Raw genomic sequence first — 19,863 nt, 5'->3', positions numbered from 1 at the left:
TTAAATTTTCTCTGTTATATTCGTTTATGCTGTTTTTTTATTGCAATCAGTTTAATTTGGTAACTAGTTTTGTTTTTTAGGAAATTTTCAAATAAAAATCACAATTTTCAAATATAAACCATAAAGAATAGTTAATTCTCGTAAAACCACACTCTATTTGATTCAACTTTACTGTATTTTGATTATTGAGTTGCGTTTGTGATTTCAATAGTTTTAATGGTTTTCAAATTAAACAAACAAAATCATATAAGGATAGAAATTGCGGTGTACTTTTTATATGAGAATAGTCTCCATGCATGTATAATAGTTTGCATGCTATAATTTATAATTTAAAAAGAAAAGACTTGATCTGAAATTTAGAATAATTGGTGGAAATTTTAAATTTAATTCTAAAAAATTATTATTCAGTTGGTATGATTTAAAATTTGCAGAATTTTCTAGTAATTTTGTAATGAAATTCGTAAAGAAAGGATGTAAACCAAGGATGATAATTACGAGTATAAGAAAGAAAAATTTTGTCAAAAAATTCACAACCCATAGATTGTTTCTAATCAACTTCCTAATTAACAAAGCACTCAAATTTTAATAATGACAATTGGGGAAAACAGAAATAAAGGCTATTAAGTATGGGACATAAAGTGGAATATAAAATAAATGCGGCTGAATTAAACATATTTTCCTTAACTTTGGCCCTATAAGCTCTGTATTTTGTACAAAAGCCATAATACAGAGAAAAATTTTCGTTATGAATATTTCAGTAATTGTGATTTACAATTTCATAATTTACTTACAATTCATTCATATCCATTACAGTTTAATCATTAGTCTATTATAGCCCACAATCTCACAAAATTTGCTCACAAAATAAGCCATTTGTATTCAGTGAAAATAAGTAGAAAACAACAATTATAATTGCAACATTATGAGCAAAAAATATAATATTAAATTCTGAAAAATAATTCTTAATTTTTTTCCAAAATCATTACCAAATTTCAATCAGCATTTTAAATAGTTACTTTTTAATACAGAAAATTTTCATATCCCAAATATCAATTTATATTTTTTATATATATTTTAATTACACGAAAATTATCATAATCATACAAATACACACACCAACTCCATAGTATCATTAACAAAACAAAATTTTTAAATAAAATTTTTCAAAACCAACATAAAATCATTTTCTAAAATATTAATAAAAAAAATTTTCATTCATCGCTTTAATTTCAAAAAAAAAAAAATTTAATATTCTCTGTTGCATTTAAAACATTCAAAATTGAGACGGGCAAAACATTTTTCTCATATTGTATAAGAAAAAAAAAATAATATTTAAAATTTAAATATTTCCTAGTTTTTTATAATTTATCTTCTAAGTGTTATATACACGAATGTTTGTATACACACAAATCCTTGCCATATAATAAATAATAGAGAGAGGGAGATCGAGAATGAAAAAGAAAAGAAAACAAAAAAAAATTAAATCTTCTCTCTACCGCATAAATAAAACAAGCAAATGAAAAAAAAAAACAAAATATTAAAAAAAAAAATAAAAAACAAGAGAAAATCAAAATGCATTTAGTGTCCTTAAAACAAACACACCAACACATATACGTATAACAGTTTTTTAGTTGCATATTTAATGCAGAAAACACTTTAAATGTCCTTATCCGTGCTTCTTATCCTTGAATTTCTGACAGACTTAAATAATATTTCAAGAATAAAAAGAGTGATGATATCACATGCAGTACCAGCAGCAATTTTCCAGTTGAAATAAAAAATAAAAAAGGTAAAACTACGTAATTTTCCTGATTGGTTTATATATTTTTTTTTTTTTACTTTTTCTTTATTATTTTGTATGATAATAAACTTTTTTTTTGTTGTTTTTTTGTTATAAAGGTAGAGAATATTATAATAAACTTTAAAAAGTTATGATTATGTTTTAATCATAATTCTTGAGTGGATTTTTCTAACTAAACTTGTTCTATATTAAAAACTTATAGTTGGAAATTTTTCTTTTAAAAAATTTATGAACTTCAAAAGTAATTTAAGCGAAATTGGAGTTTAAAATATTCTAAATATTTCGTGACATATTTAAAAAATATTACAGATCTTAGTTAAAATAATTGGAATTTAAATATTAATAATCGTTAATTCTAGAGTAGTAAAAATTCATTTAAATTCCCAGAGTATTTTAGCCTTAATTCAATTAAATTTTATAGGAAGATTAATTAAACTAGCATGTTTCGCTCGTTTACTTTGACGTAAACGGCTAGAGTTGTTAGAATTTTGGAATTGTTCCCGACAAATATAAAATTTTAATAACTCTATTTGCTGAAAGCCAGATATGACATTCCACAAAATATGACTCTCATTCATCATACTTGAACAAATTGTTATTCGAAACAAATGTGATGATAAAAGACCGAGAAATTTTAAAAATGAAATCATACTTGCAAATTATTTTAACCCAGAATGTTATACTGAACTTTTTGCATTATGTTAAATGACTAAAAACTCTTAATAGAATGAAAAGACAAATTGTATTACTAGTAAAATCTTGCGAACCAGTAAATTATACTATATAAACTTTTACAATTTATCACACTCCATTTTTTCATGCATTATATTACTGAAATTTATACAGGTATGAAATGAAAATATTTCAATTGTATGCAGGTGTTTTATCATTTAGTCGCCACTATTATATGACAGCAAAAAAAAAATTATGGTGTTTGTCCCTGTGAGGGATTAAGATGATTTAATTTTGTTTCCCTTTTGTTTCTGGATTTTTATTTCTTTTATTATTGTACTTCTTGTTGATTAAATGAATCAGTTTAGATTTCATTGAATTGCAAATTTTTGTATTCAGTGGAAATATTTTAATAATTTTTCATTTTTGTTGTTTTGTTTTTGCTCCCTTTTTATCTACATATAAAGGATATGCACCCACGATCTCTAAATTATAAAATCCTTGAAAATAAGAGAACTGGAATTATAATTTTAAAAAGTAATGTTTGAATTTTTTTTTAATTTTTCTAGTATTCTTACATATGTACATATATAGACCTTGTCGCGATATTAGAAAACAAAAATCGTCATATTTCATTTGAATAAAGTTCCTATACGTTTTACAATTACTGACAAGGGCATTTTGAATTCATGGAGGCACTGATTTAAGTGTAAAAATTAGTTGTTTTAATTAAAACTGAAGAATCTGTAGAGTTCAAATAGAAATTTCAATATTTCCCATTACTATGGACTCAAGAAATTTAAAAGAAATTAAAAATTACAGGTCCAATAACTAAACAAAAAATTGCATAACTCCAGCGGCAACAATTTTATATTTTGTAAAAAAATCACTGTTTTCACTTATTTTGCATTCAAAAATTTTATTTAGCATTTAAAAATGATAAATACCATCAAAAATTAATTATTATTCAACTATTCGCTACTCATTTCACTGTCTGTTTACTATTCAAGATGTTTTCTCTTTTAATATTTTTAAAACCATAGAACTAACATTTATTATAATTTTTACAAAAGTGTTCAAGTTATTCTAGTGACCAAATCATATTTTTTTTTTTTAATTTATAACTTTTCATATTAAACACATTTTTTCTCTATAACTACAATTTAAAAAAAAAATTGTCTTATAAATTCTTTTTCAAAAAAATTATTATTAAAAATTCTCTTCTCAATGAAATGAACGTGTAATAAATACTTTATAAAATACTAACCTTGTAAATCTAAAACTAATATATAATGTATATACATAAATTATATAGATATATATACATATATACCTTATATTAAAGGAATTAAAGCAGCATTTAAAATTTCATGTTCAAAGACATTTTCATTCATTATAAAGGTCTTTATTTAAAATCGAAAAGAAAACAGAAAATGAAACTACATATACCATCTTATATTCTTCCTATAATATTTGTGATGTCAGCTATAATACATTCCCCGTATGATATATCTACATACGTAAATTTAAGTACATTTTATACACATACCTATAAACATAACATGACGTTGGTATTACAGTTCATATAAATAATATTTAGATAAAAATTACAAATTTAACAAGGACCAAAAAATGCCAGGTGTTAAAAATACCAGTTCTAATATTGTTATACATCACCTTAACATAGAGGAACAAAAAAACTAAAGAAAAAAAAATCATGTTGAATTTTTTACAAGAAAATAAAAAAAAACATTGGAGGTTAATATTAGAAGATATGATCTAAGTAGTTGAACAAACATGATATTTTTTTTTTTACTCAAATTATCCTCGAGAAAAATAAAAAAGAAGAATAAAAGTGCAAAAAAAACAAGAGAAAAAACTTAAGCAGCACAAATAAAAAATTTTTAAAATGAAAATAAAAAAAAATATAAAAATATCCTTTATGTCATAACGGTTATTCAAACAACTGAATAATATGTTGAAATGTTGAAAGATAACTTATAACTCTGCCAAGAAAGACTTCATCGTTATCATCATAATCATTGCAATCATGACCATCATGATCATCAATATCATTATCATCACAAATAAAATTAGAAATTCGAATAGACGTATACATATATAAAATTTTAATACTCACAAGAAAGAAAAACAAAAAAAAATAGAAGAACCGTAACAGGACCTCTATTTTTCTTTCTACTTTTTCTTTATATTTTCTTGATATGTATATATTTTTGAAAAGGATATTATTTTTAGAATGAAATATAATTAGGAAATGCAATACATTTTTTTTCTTTCTTCTCCTTGTTCTCATTCTTATTCTTTTTTCATATCTCTTTAATATAGTGTAGAAATATGTTATACAAATTAATAAAATATATAAATACATATAGAATAATTCTATGTACTAATATGTATATATACAATGAGTTTGTTGAATATTTTCTAGTTAATTTTAACTCTTAAAAAAATAGAATATTATTTAAAGATGACATACAAACTTAAACACTAACATACATTTAAATTTCAAATATTAAAATACATTCTAGTTAAAAATATACTAATACTTAAAAATATATTCTATTTGTATTAAAGAAGTTTATGTATTAAGGTCGCATTGAAAATCATTGTCAATGATAAGCACAATTCCTTGAATATTTTGTAAATAGAAAAATATTTTTAATGTTTACGTATTATCTGTCTACATATAATTTAAATAAAAGATTACGCATAATCTTGAAACAATGAATGTTATAACAGTTCTAAGAAAATCAGAAATTGCTAAAAAATTTTATTCCGGAGTTCGTTCGAAATTTTAATGGTTTACGGGACACTGATATTTTAAAAAAACCATAGTTTGGCTATTTTTAGAATAATTTTTAATTTCTCTCAATATTTCGTTCATAACTCCTTGTCTAAGTGAAATGGGGACTTCTAGCAAAAATTTTTGTGAATGAGATTTTTTGGGCCTTAAAGGTATAATAATTTCATACTCATTGTGCTTCCGAAATAAAAAACACTAAATTTTCAGAAAAATTCTGTTTTCTAAATGGTATTTTTCTAATTTTTTACAAAAATCAGCATTTTGAAAAATGCAAAAACGATTTTAAAATTTAAGACAATTTAATGAATAGCCACATGGAAATAATAAAAGGGAAATTTTAATTTTTCTTTTGAAATTATTTTTTTGTAAACAATAAATTTTCAGTTTCTTTTTTGACGTCATTACAGTTTTAAAATAAAGTACTTTTCATTTCTTTTTTAATTTAAAAATATAAGAGTTTATTTTTATTATTTCATTCTTTTATAAATAAAAATTAAAAATTTTCACATATTATATATTTAATTAAAATCTCCATTTTCGAAATATATAACTATAATTTAGAATATGTACTTGAAGATAAAGCACCCCTTTGAATTTAAAAAAAAAAAAATATAACAGTTTTAAATTTTAAAATGTTTATTAGAACATACAAAATATAATTTTACTCAAATTAACCATGTACCTATTTATAATTTCAACTAAGTTTATTTTTAACTTTAATATTCTCATATGATAATCTTATTTCGAACTCTTATTTATTCTCTTTAATTAAATTTATAAAAATAATGTAATTTTATTTGAGTGTTATTTAAGATATAGAATACTTAAGTCAAACAACTTTTATTTATGAAATACTCAAAATTTTATTAAAGAGAGTTTTGCTACTTGAGAAAAAAATTGGGAGAAGAAGAGAAATAATAATACTAAAATATTTTTTAAAACATGCATTTAGAATGAATTTTTCTCTTTAATGAACAAATAAATTGTGGTTGTAGTCGAGACTAAATCGACAGCGTTAAATACACTTGTTATAATACATTGAAAAAAGCAATTATATATAAAATTAATTCCAACTACAATATTATAAACTGACCTACAACTTTTAAAATAAAATGATAAAAATTTTATTTATTTTTGTTTTTTTCAACACAATAACAATATTTAAAAAGAATATGAAAATATTTTGAATAAATGAAAATGCGTTTTCATTGTTATAATGGTAATTGCATGTCATCATACATTAGTTACAATAGATGAGTTTTTATTGTACGATTTAAAAACCATTATATTCATACATTATACAAAAAAGTAGAATATTATAAAAATGAAGCTTTTAACTTTTATTTATTTCATATTTTGAAAAAAGTAAATATATAAAAATAAATGTAAACAACATTATTATTTTTCTACTACATTGCCATTTTTCTAATCGTTCTAATGGTACCAATGCATTCAAATGCGTATATATACACATATTCAAACAAATAAAAATAAATTACTTGTGATATGTTCAAAAGTATTACTAACTATTTATTGTCGGTTTACAAAATGAACAACATAATAAATACAAAATAGACCACAATTAAAGGAAAATAAAGGAATAGTTTGCAACAATAATAATATTAAATGGATTGTTCACGTATAAAATAGATTATCTATAAATAATAAGCAAAATCAATAATGAGTATGAATTCCATGTGTCAATAACTAGTCGACAATTAATTCACACATGATTATTAATTATAATAAGTAATTTTAGCCGAAAAATACAAAATTTGTATTACAATATTGGAAAACAGTGAATTAACTTTATATCATTCAAATTTACAAATATTTCTGTACAAAAGTAGTTTAAGGATTTCTATTGCAATATATATCCTTCATTAAAGATCAGCTCACCTTCACATATTGTTGTTTTTAATAATCCTTGTACATATATGTATGATTTATAAAAATATTTTAACCTCTAAAAATTTAAAGGAAAAAATAAAAAATTTTTATTTGAAATTTTATATGATCCCATTTAAAGCAGAAACAAAAAAAACAAGCCATTCAAATTTCAATGATAAAATAACATTACAAGTACCATTAAATAAACAATAACCGATCATGGTCAATATAAACCATATTGACCTACCCTTATATAAATGAGATTTTTTATTATTATAATATTGAGTATAAATTTCTACTAAATTTTTGTTTCTTTAAAAACATTTTCGTTTATTTAAAATAATTTTTTTAAAATTTGAGCTCTAGATTTGAAATTTTTTATCAAAATTAAAACCATTTGAAGCTAGATCACATGCTAAGGCAGTTTAACATCTTATTAATTAAATAACTACTGTTCCTCTCTCTTAACTTTTATTTTTTCTCCTTACCTCAGTACTCCTTTCTTACTCCAATGTTTCTAGTGAAATTATTGTCATTCAAACAAAAGTAATATGAAGAATTAGAGATATATTTTATATGAAAGAGACGGGAAATTTTGGTATTTATGAAAAGTATAGAGTATATACATATTATGTAGTTAAATGAAGAGAATAATATAGATGACGGAATATTAAAAATATTTTTTGTTATATTTTGTCCCCTTTACTTTAGTTAGGTAGTTCTAATTTTATTTTTCAATATTTTCATATAATACCCAAGTGAATCATAAAAAACAAATATATAACAAAATAAAACTTTCAATATTTTGTTTTGTCTACTCTATTCATTTGAATATCTACTTTATTATTAGAACATTAAAATGTTTACGATATAAAACATAAAACACAGAAAAAAACTAAAAAAAAATTTTTAGGACATTGTCATAAAATTGGACAATGTCGGTTGAGATTTATACAAATTCAATTTGTTTAGGAAAATCACAACAACAAAAATGTTATTTTTTAATTGTAAAGTAAATATTGTATTCACAATAGAATTTTGTTTTTCTGTAATATGTATAATATTGAGAACATGTTATAAGAAGAATATAATATTAAGGATATTAAGGACATAAAAATAGAATTAATAATAAAATAAAATTAATAGCTTATAGACCTAGTAAAACCAACATTTTATTTGCAATCTTAATAAGGAGTTATGTGTTTACAAAAATTTTCAATAAAGAATATTAAATAAAATTACCTCAATAATGACATCATCAAGATGACAAGAAATACAATAATAACTTTTCACAATTCGTATTTAATGACCATAGGAAAACGAATTTTGACCAAAAAATATTTAGAGAAAAAACGAAAATTATAGCTAATTTTCTGCAAATTAAAAAGAATTTTATGGAATTTTTTAAGGAAATCCCGAAAAAATTCCAGAAATGCCTGGAAAACCTAAAATTTTTAATTAATCATATCAAAAATTCATTATCAAGTAGAATTTCAGGCAATAATGAGCAATTCTAATTATAATTTGACTTAAATCGTTTAATTTTCTCTATGTTTTTAAGTCATATAATCAAAAATCATTAACATAATCTTGAATATAATTAAGCAATTCGAGGAATGATATTAAATATATCTGTATACAGAAAATATAACACACACGTAAAATACGAAAAAAAATCAATAAACATAATTGTATACGTTAGACTAATCAAAAAAAAAAGATTACTTTTTTTCAATTATTGACAATGAATCGTAAATCACTTCAAATTCATTAATAGTTTTATATCATCTATACACATATAATATAATGTATAATATAATTCATATATAAAAACATTTACACAATATGGATAATTCCCACATTGTAAAATGAAATAGAAAAAATTGTAATCAATTTTGTACAAATAGTAAATTTGATTGTATATTTCAATTCAATATGTATGTCTGTACTTGTACATACTCCAATAATTTTTACAATTACAATATTGTACACGAATTATTCGAAAATTTCAATTAATTTTTATTCATGTTTTTTGAATAAAATGACTATAATTCATAAAAAAAAAATTTATTTCCCCCGCCACCCATTTTAATGACTTTTTATTGATTTAAATTAAGTACCTTTGTATGTAAAAAAAAAATAATTATGTACTTGTATACATAAGGTATTGGACATATATGGTTATTTTTTTTTGTCAATTTTTTTCGGAATATTTCAGATTTTCGTTTTAATTCAGTAATAATTTATTATGAAACATAATTAATTAATTAAAAAGTTATTTTTATTTTTACAAGAGTGTGTACTATTAAAAATTCTTTGAAAAATTTTTTAAAATGATATTTTAAAAGGGTATTAGGATGAAATAACATAAAAAGAAAGTAGAGATATTGGAAACAAAATTATATGAAGAAAAAATTTCGGAAGAATTCCAAACAAACGATGACTTGAACCTCTCAATAAAATTTCTAAGTGTTGGGTGTTGATTAAGACGGTCCTCACATACAAATTGCTGCAGTAGAATGATGAGTTTCAGCCCCTTGATGCATTCAAGCAGATACCGTAGAATGTCTTATTGCAAGCCGTTGCACATTACAATTTCTACCTTAGCATAGGAAAGATTACAGGTTGGTCAAATGAAATTTATTTATATTTTATGGGAAAAATGAATTTGTATTAAACCTAAAACCCATTAAATTTAAATTAACAAAAAAATTGACTTAGCCGATTATTACTTGAAAAATTTCAAATAAGAAAGATGAATAAGAAAACATAATAAATACACCCAAGTAATAAAATTAATATTAACAAAATTACTAAGTAAATAATCAGAAACTGTCATACTTATTCCTTCTGGGGGGGAGTAGGTTTCAATCTTTAAAATCTTCTTAGTGTTGTAAATGAATGTAAGGACGGATATTTGGAATAAGAGTATAATAAGCACATTTTATTGGCAATGTGCTTAAAAAATTACTATTTTGAAGAAATTAAATTGTTATACACAAAACTTTAAATGAAATCTATTACAAACTATCAAAATTTGCTAAAGGAAGAAAAAAATTAATTTAATAAATTATGCATTTTCAATCTCATTTTTAATTTTAATAAAAAACAAATTAAAAAATATAATAAATATTTTTTTATAATGAAATTATTATGGTATCAAAACTTAAATTTAATTTCATAAAAAACATAAAAAAAATGGCAAAATATCAAAAAATCTTTTGTAAAAAAATCAATTCTCTGCTTTTTTTTTACCCTATACGAAACCAAATATTTAAATAGAAAATCTTTTAAATTTTTTGCATAAAAGAAATCAATTTATTTTATTGAAAAAATTTTCAATATTTATAAAAAGTTTTTTCTTTTTTTTAAAGAAAAAATTGCAAACCCCAAAAACTTCACAAAAAAACAACCAACAAATTTTTGTTAAAAAACTATTAAGGATTTTCCATCATCTTTGGAAAAATATTTTTAAGTTGATCTCTCAGACAATACAAAAAAAATTCTTGCCCCTTTATAATGGTCTCATTGTTTTGCACCCCTTTTGGTCATCTGTTAATATTTTAAGGATATAAAAGGATAATTTTTGTTTACTTTTATTTTTGGCAAAAAAAAAAAACAAACCTTAGGGCGACTTCTTTCCCCTACTTATTAAGAGGTATAACATTTAAAATTTTATAATAAGGACAACAACTTTATTATTGTATAGGTCACAAAAACCGGTATATGAGATTTCATGTGCAATATGGTTAACTTCTTGTGCTTATTCTGAAATTTCTGCTTTTATTTTTTGCATATTATTCTTGTGATTTTCTCCTTCTTATTTCTTGCTTTTTTAATCAAATTATCCTTTCTCTCATTCGTTATATATAAAATTATGAATATAGTTTTTCTTTTCAACTTCTTTCACTCTATATATTTAATTTTTTCTAAGTAAAAGTTTACTTTAATAATTTTATTTAATTTTTTTCTGTTTTTTGTTACATTATTTTTAGATTTTTTAATTCAAAAAACAGAAACTGTAGAAAAATTCTTTTACCTTTAATTCTTGTATATATTATACTTTTAAATACAATATCCTTTTGCATTACGAGTATTATAGTCTCATAATCTTAAAATAAGTGTTTTAATAAAATATAAGTATGTGTATGTTCATAAATATAACACATCTGATACATTCTATAATATAAGACTGAAATTAACTCTATTCCTTGTTAAATAACAAAAGTATGTACCATACATTTGTGAGTAATTCTATGTCATGCATTGTACACTAGTGATAGATTCGCTTGGTTGTTATAACTTTGTTTTTTTCTCTATTTCTTATGCCTATACAGTATTTTCATTTCTTTTACTAAAATAAACCTCTCTATATTAAAAAAAATGAGGAAGAGAGATAGAGAGAGAGAAAGAGAGAGAGAAGAAAACTAAACTAAATGTTTATTAGGCTCAAAAGAATGGTTGCAGGAGCAAAAAAAATATTAAAAATAATATAAGAATAAAAAGGAGATAAGCGGTGAAACTTATACAAAAAAAATCACAAAATACGTACATGAACGTATGTATGTATACAAGTATATTCTGTACGTATAATTTTATACAATTTTTATTAATATTTAAAGAAGATTTTGCAAAATTAAAATGAGCCTTCAACCGTTTTTTTTTTCTAGTGTTCATGTTTCTTAGATATTATTATGATTTAAAAATTGCAAATACGTGCTTTTTATCTTGATCTTTAATACCATTTTGTATGTATAGGTATTATCCAAAAAAAAGCTCACAATATGAATACATATACATATACATTAAATATTAAAACATAGATATATACGAAAAGTTGGTATTTAGGCATATTTCGGGTATAAAAATACAGGATGAGGTGAATAAAAAGAATGAATAGTTTTGACTTTAAAAAATTTTATTGATCCTGCAAGATAGAGTAAAAACTGGCAAAAAAACCAAAAAAAATTGACACACACTTAAGCTGAGCAGAGATAATGTATCACTTATGAACATACAGAACAAGAAGCTTCTGTAATAACTCTTGATTATAATAAATTTAGTAATTGATCGCAATAATATGTTTAAACTCAGTTTAATAATTTTACCTATAATTTATATCGAATTAAAAAACCAATTTACTTTGATAAAGAATGCAATAAATGAAAATTTTTATTAAAATTTTATAAAAAGTTGAGAAAGAATTTGAAAATGAAAAATACAAAAATTCTATCATAAATTTCTCAAATGATGGAGAAACCACTCAATTATTGTATAATAGAAACTTATAGCGAGTGTCCTTATATGGGGACTCAGATCCCTATATTGCTAAAATTCTGTCAATATTCGTAAATATTACGAAATTTCATATTAAAAAATGCAAATATAGAAGTATTCAAACCATTTCCTGATATCGGTACAGAAACCATTTCCGGAAATCGGCCTCGCTTCTTAGACAACAACATAAAATAATTACAAGAAATAAATCATCTCAATACATATTTCTCATACCTAAAAATAAATATACTAGCACTATCCTTTTCTAGTATTTTTCAAAATTTATTATTCATGCAATATTTCGATATCCTAAAAGTATGCAATTTTTATCATATGGTATTTTTTTTAAACGTTTTATAAATTTTCAATAAAAATTCTTAATAAATTACCATTTCGTTTTCCAATCACAATAATTGTTGAAAAAAAAAAAAGGAAACGAAAAAATTCAAAAATTCAAGAATAAATAAAAAAAATTTTTCTTATTCAAATAATTCGATAATCAAGTGCAATTTTAAATTAGTTATTTATTCATCAAGTACAAATTTATAATATATTGGTATTGAGTTTATTTAAATAGCACGTAAGTGCACAAATAGTAATTAAATAAATTATTATTATTAAAAAATAGAAAAAAAAAGTTAAATTATGCAAATAATACAGAATTTGTTGAAATCGTCAAATTATCATAGAATAACCAGTACTTATATAGTAAAAATAATTTATGTAATTTCATTAAAAGTATTATTTTATACCCCAATTAGAACCTAGAATTAGCAAACATGCTGAAGTTCAAAGTTCAAGAAGTTTATTTTAATTACTACGCAATCCTTAAAATCTTGTAAAACTATCAGCTTTTTAAATAATTTTAGACGTATGTTAAAGCATTCAAGCCATAAATCTAAGAATAAACAAATTTGGGACCAAAAATTTATTTTGAATTTTATTGATTTTAAAAGTTGACGAACATAAACATAAAAAAATTCTTACAAAAAAAAAAGTGATAGAATAATTCCACTGAACACAAAATGTCATAAAAATATAATGGAAACTAATTTAAAAACTACAAAATAATTTTGTTATATATGTCTTTTTTATTTGTTATATATATAACAAAAATTTTGAAAACTAAAATAAAATTTATCATGTGAAAATAATGAAACTTGAAATACAATAACACATACAATTCAACATAACGCCATAAAATATTAAAGTTCAGTTCTATAATAGTTTCACTCTTGTAATTTTTACTTAAAAACTTTTTTTTTGTTATCATAAAAGACATTTATACATCCTGCTGTTCTACATAATATCCTTAATAATAATATACTTGAATAGTTTTTTTTTCTTTTGTTAGAATCATGAACATATACATACAAAAATTCACATACTTATAAGTAGAATAATTGTACATGCATAAAATATTGTTAAAAGTAAAAATAATTTCAAATTTTTCATACAATTACGTGTAAAATTCAACAGTACGTTTTGAATACTATGCCGAATAGAAATACTTAGATTGTCGTTCATGTATCTAATTTTTTCACTTTACTGCATGAGAATTAGTAGAGTGAGAATAAAATGAGTAATGCGTTACTAAAGTGCCGAATTTTAAAAAATCAAATATAACAGATACATAAATATTTACAATAATAAGGATAATGAATTAACAATTTTAAGTACAAATACAACAGAATTAAATTCGTGGAAATTAATCAATAATACACATATATCTAACACTTTATCAAGGATATAATATTGTTCCTAACAATCATTCGTAACAATTCCAATCCAAGACCCTACGAGTAGCTTTTAAATAAATCCGTCAACTAAATTTTCTACTGTAAAGCTCTATATAGAAAAGATTCATTTCCACGCTAGCATTCCTTACTCTAGTTCGAAAACTGTTTTATTTCATATGGTCTACCAATGATTTTCCTGGTTGGTTACAGTATATACATAACAGGTTACTATTAATGAGCTTCGTAAGAAACAATTTATTTAATAGTTTGTATAACAGATATCCTAGAATTAGTAAAACGCTGATTATCAATTTATCCACAACTATTTTTTTTCTCGTTTTTTTTTATATAATACTAAAAAAATTTTCGTATTAAACAATCGTATAGAAATTACAATGTTAGTTAGTGTTCGTGATAATAGCAATGGGAGTAAAAATGCACACATATAGTTACAAGCAAGACAAGAAGACAATGAAATAAAACTATATACATAAATATATAAGATGGAAGAAAAATAAAAAGAAAACGGAAAAAAGACCCCCAAAAGGAATTAAATTTTTTTTTATATAATTTTTCTTTGTTTTTTTAACATGTATGAAAAATACACACTTTTTTTTTGTATTTTAGTTTGAATTCATTTAAAATTCTTGTTTCTTAAATTATTCAAAAAATCATTATAATGATTTCTTTTTTTTTTCCGCTACTTTTAAGTCTATATTTTTAGATGTACATATATGTATATATAATATAGAAGTGACGTTATTGTAAGAATATTTTATAAAATTTTAATGAATTTAAAATCAATCCTGAAATATAAACCTTTTGCAATTTTTATTTTTCTTACTTGTGCTTTCCTCATTTTACAATATATTTTTTCAATGTATACCTACATACTATTATAATATGAGTAAAATTTTTATACTGAAAATATTGTCAATTCGTAAAATTAAAATCACATGACGTACATATGTCACGTATACGTGTATCAATTTTTTTTTAAATATTTAGAACATGTACGTACAATATGTTATAAATTTTTGAGAATGAGATAATATAGGAATGATAATTTTAGAGATTGAATTTTCTTTTAGCATATTTAAAAAATTAACTCACGAATTCATACATTATTATTAACTTTTATATAATACCACAAGAGTTTTTTACATTTTAATATTATTCTCAAATCTAAACTCAATAATATTCTGTAAGAATATCAAAAAATGAGATGAGATAATTTGCCTGTCACATAAAAATAAGAGAAATTTTTATCATTCTGTATTATTGTTTAGAAAATTTTTTCACTATTAAATATTATTGTATATAGAATTGCGGTTTTAATTTCTCTTATTTAGTAATTCTCAATCTACTGTTACGAATTACAATGACTGATGTGTGTTATGAGTTCCTCTTGTTAATTACGATTTCTGAGTACTTTTTAATTAAACTCATATTGATAATGATTGCTCTTCACCTTCTGTGTACACGATCGAAAACATTCCTATTTATTTAATATTAAAAATCATTTCCTTCAAATATTTCGTTGTTGAATTCAATAAATTATTCAAAAAGAAAACTATAAATTTATAGGTATTTTATGTTCAATAATTTATTAATACCGTATTTAAATTAAAAGGCAATGATCTCAAGCACAAAGTAAAAAAAAATATGTCAGATGTGGGTGCACCTTTCAATTATACATGAAATTATAATTATGAAATTAAATTATGAGTATGACGAAAATGAATAAGTATAAAATGGAAAATTTCTAGTTTTATTTCTTATTCGTTCTATTCTACAATAACATGAAGAAAAATAAAATATTAAATTTAAAATTGTGTGTTTTAAAAACGTTCAACATGCATTATAATTTCATAAATGGTATATGTATGTATTTATGTATAAATATACTTGTATACAAAAATATGTTCAAGTAGTTTTATAAATGACTTTTTTTTTCTCCATTTTATTAATTTAAATTCATTCGTTTTCATTTCGTTTTTGTTTCTTTTAAATTCTTGAATAGAAATTTTATTAAATTGATGGCAATGCAAGTAAAATAATCATAATAATGTATAATAGTTATGATTAAACTTTAAAAGAATTTAAGAAAAAAAATTTGTAAAAATAAAAATTAGGTCAACAATTTTACAGTAATTAATTTAAATTCAGAATTTTGTTAAAAAAAAATAAATATTCTTGAATTTAATTAAAAAATTTTGAAGAACTTTTTAATAAAGTGCAAATTTTTCTTTTTCTAAATGTTTTAATGTAATAATTTATTTTTTATCAATTTAAAAAAAAATTTTTGAGGATTAGGTACCGAATTTTAGTTTTTCATTATTTTAATTTCTATTGAAAATAAATTCATAATTTTTTTTTTCTCTTACTGACTTTATTCTATAATTTTTAAATTATATAATATTCATTTAACAAACTGCAGAAATTTAAAAATTTCATTTTGAATTTATTGAATAGCTAGTTAACTACTTACGTTAATTACTTACTATTTTCGATTTACAAAAAATATGGAATTATGTTTTTATCGTAATTTGCATAAATTTAGGAGACATCTTAAATAATTTTGAAAAAATTGTTTTTCTTTCACAAAAATTCCGTGTACGAGAAAAATTACTCTTAAAAAAATTAATTTTTGAAATAACGAGCAAATATATGAATCTACTAATGAAATTTAATTATAGTTTTCATATGGTAGACAAATTATTATCAGCCTATATTTGGATGGTCGTAATAAAACAATTCTGAATATATTCATTGTGTAACTATGATTCTATATATGATTTGTAACTCATCAACTTTGATAATATTACTTTTCATTTTCTAATATTAATTTTTCCGGCCATCAATTGCATAATTATCAACAAAACACGTCTAATATTCCACGTTATGAATTTATAAACACAGTATAATTTACGATATTTATGATTTTAACGGTAATTAATTATAAAATTTTTCAACTGACAATTTGAAAATTTTAATGTAACTACATTTTCGCAACTCGTACTTTCGCAAAATAAATTGAAATTAATACAAAAATTGTTTGCATCATATACAACATGACTAAGAATTGTGCATAATTCACAATTTATCAAAGAAAAATTACCATAAAATTAATAAAATTGAATAATAATTTAAAAAGTTTATAAAAAAATTTAATTAAATATTCAATTAAGAAATTTTAATTTAACTCTTAAAATTGATAAACAAAATATTCTTTTGACAAAAGTATTTAATTAATTTTTTAGTGATATTTTCCTATATTTCATATACTATAGAACAGGTTTATTTTTATTACATACAAATACGTTCAATAATATGAAATTATTGCTTCCCTAGGACTCAATAAATTGTTTTTAAAAATAAGTGACTATTTTTGATATTGATTACATAAAAAACATTTAAAATAAGTAATTAATACAGTATGATAATTTCCTTTTGTATTTTCAATTCCTTAATTGATGATCCATTATGATTATTATGATTTTTAATCATTTAAAATTTTAATAAATTAATCCTGTTCTTTGTCTAGAATTGCTAAATCTCGAACACAACAATGTTCTTTGAATAAAATGCATATCTTTCTATCTAAAATTAAAGTAAAATAAAAATTATTTAAATGCAATTTTTATTTAAAGGATTTTTTTTAAAATCTCTTCTAATGAATGATTAGTTTTTTTTAATAATAAACCATACTACAATAATGTAACAGTTTAACAAATAATTGAAAACAAAACTTATAAAGAAAATTTTAATAAATTAAAACTCTTTGTTCTATTTTTATATTAAAGAATTTGTTAAAAAGCCTTTTTCCAAATTGTTATATTATTTTCATTTTATAGCTATTAAGAAGACTCTAAATTGTCTCTTAATTGAGCAAATAATCGTTATTACAAAAACTCTATAGTACGAAATAATAACAGAGATGCTCAATCCAGAACAAAAGCAAAATGAGCAAAATATCCCAAATCAGTACAAAATCAGAGAAATTTAAATAAAAACTGAGTGCATAGCTTTCAAATAATAACAGCCTATTAACAATTCTCTAAAGTTCTCTTTATTTTTGTTCTAGGCCGGTAATAACCAATAATTAATTATTGTTCATTCAATATTGTATTAAAATTCACCTATATTGTTATATTATTAATTAAAATTTCCCTATTATATTTGCTTTATTTTAATATGATGTCTAATTATATTTTAAAACTTTAAAATATTCCTAAATTAATTTATGAATTCAAATGTCCTTGTAAAGGAATTAAAAAACCACAATTTTTTAATTCTCCAACAACTTTTATTATATTTACTTTATAACATTGCTATTATTGATTGAAATCCTTGAGGAATACATTGAAAATTAAAGGTATTGACGCTTTCTTTTTTGAAATTTTTCTTTTATTTATAAAATTCATATAATGACCTATTTTTCTTTTCCGTAAAAAATTCAAAATATTATAAGCAACTTCTTACCATATTATACTAACCAAATATGAGCAATATTGTTAGCAGAGTTAATACATTACATATCAAAAACTCTTACATAATTAATTAGATTAAAACGTAAATCAATCAAAATCAATGTCAACTGTATATACATATCTAAAAATCATATAATTATATTGAAATAGAATTTTCAATTTAAGCTATACAATGCTAATATATAGACATTAAGGAAAATATAACAAATGTGACATAATTCAATTAAATTTTTAATTAATCCTTAGGTGAAAATGAATTTTTTTTGTGCTTTTTTATTGACTCTTTTAAGCTTTATGCTTAATTACACATAAGATTTGTATTTTCACATAATTTTGTACCTTTATAAAAAAAATCCTTCATAATATATATAAGAGTTATATAAAGGTAAATAACATAAATAACAATTTTTTATATATGAATCCTCATTTATGACATTCTGTTATCCTTATTTTATCCTAATTTATGTAATAGATCTTAACTATTTATAACTATAAGTATCTTAAGGTTAGTTTCCGTTTTGTTTTCTAATACCTTAAAATGCCTCACCTTAATACAAATACATATGCAAAATTAAAATAAAAATAGAAAATTGCTTCTTATATTCACTTACACAAACTATTCATATTTTAAGTAGAAATTATTATCCCAGCAAAACTGTATTAGAGACACAGGAAATAAAACGTAGGTGTCTTATTATTATGAGCTAAAATTTTACCTCTATATTAGTGCTTTCTCGTTCAACCAAACGAAATTTGGAAATATCAAATTGCAGTCCCTAAACTGAATGTTAAATAAAATATTAACAAATTTGTTTTGAATGAGAATTTTCACTTAACACGAATAGGCTAAATATGAACATTTTTAACAATTCGAAAAATGAGTAAAATTTTCGCTTAATTCTCAAATAATAGTCCGCTTAACATCGGGCATCTCCTGTGGGAATAATGTTATTACCGAATCTCAAATAATATATATGTTCAATTTTTGGGGAGAAAAATGTTCGGATTTTGGAAAAAAATTTAAAACTAGTTTTTTACTCATTTTATATTTATTATATAGGGGTAATAATTTTTTTATTAACAAAAATTTTCCAATTACCCGATTATCCCCGATTTCACCCGATTTTACCTGATGAAACATTTTCCAATAAATCAAAAATATTTCAT

This window comes from Condylostylus longicornis, unplaced genomic scaffold (assembly GCF_029603195.1).
Source record: "Condylostylus longicornis isolate FDR11 unplaced genomic scaffold, ASM2960319v2 ptg000241l, whole genome shotgun sequence".
Lineage (NCBI taxonomy): Eukaryota > Metazoa > Arthropoda > Insecta > Diptera > Dolichopodidae > Condylostylus > Condylostylus longicornis.
The sequence above is the reverse complement of the archived record's forward strand: the minus strand, read 5'-3'. Positions refer to the sequence as shown.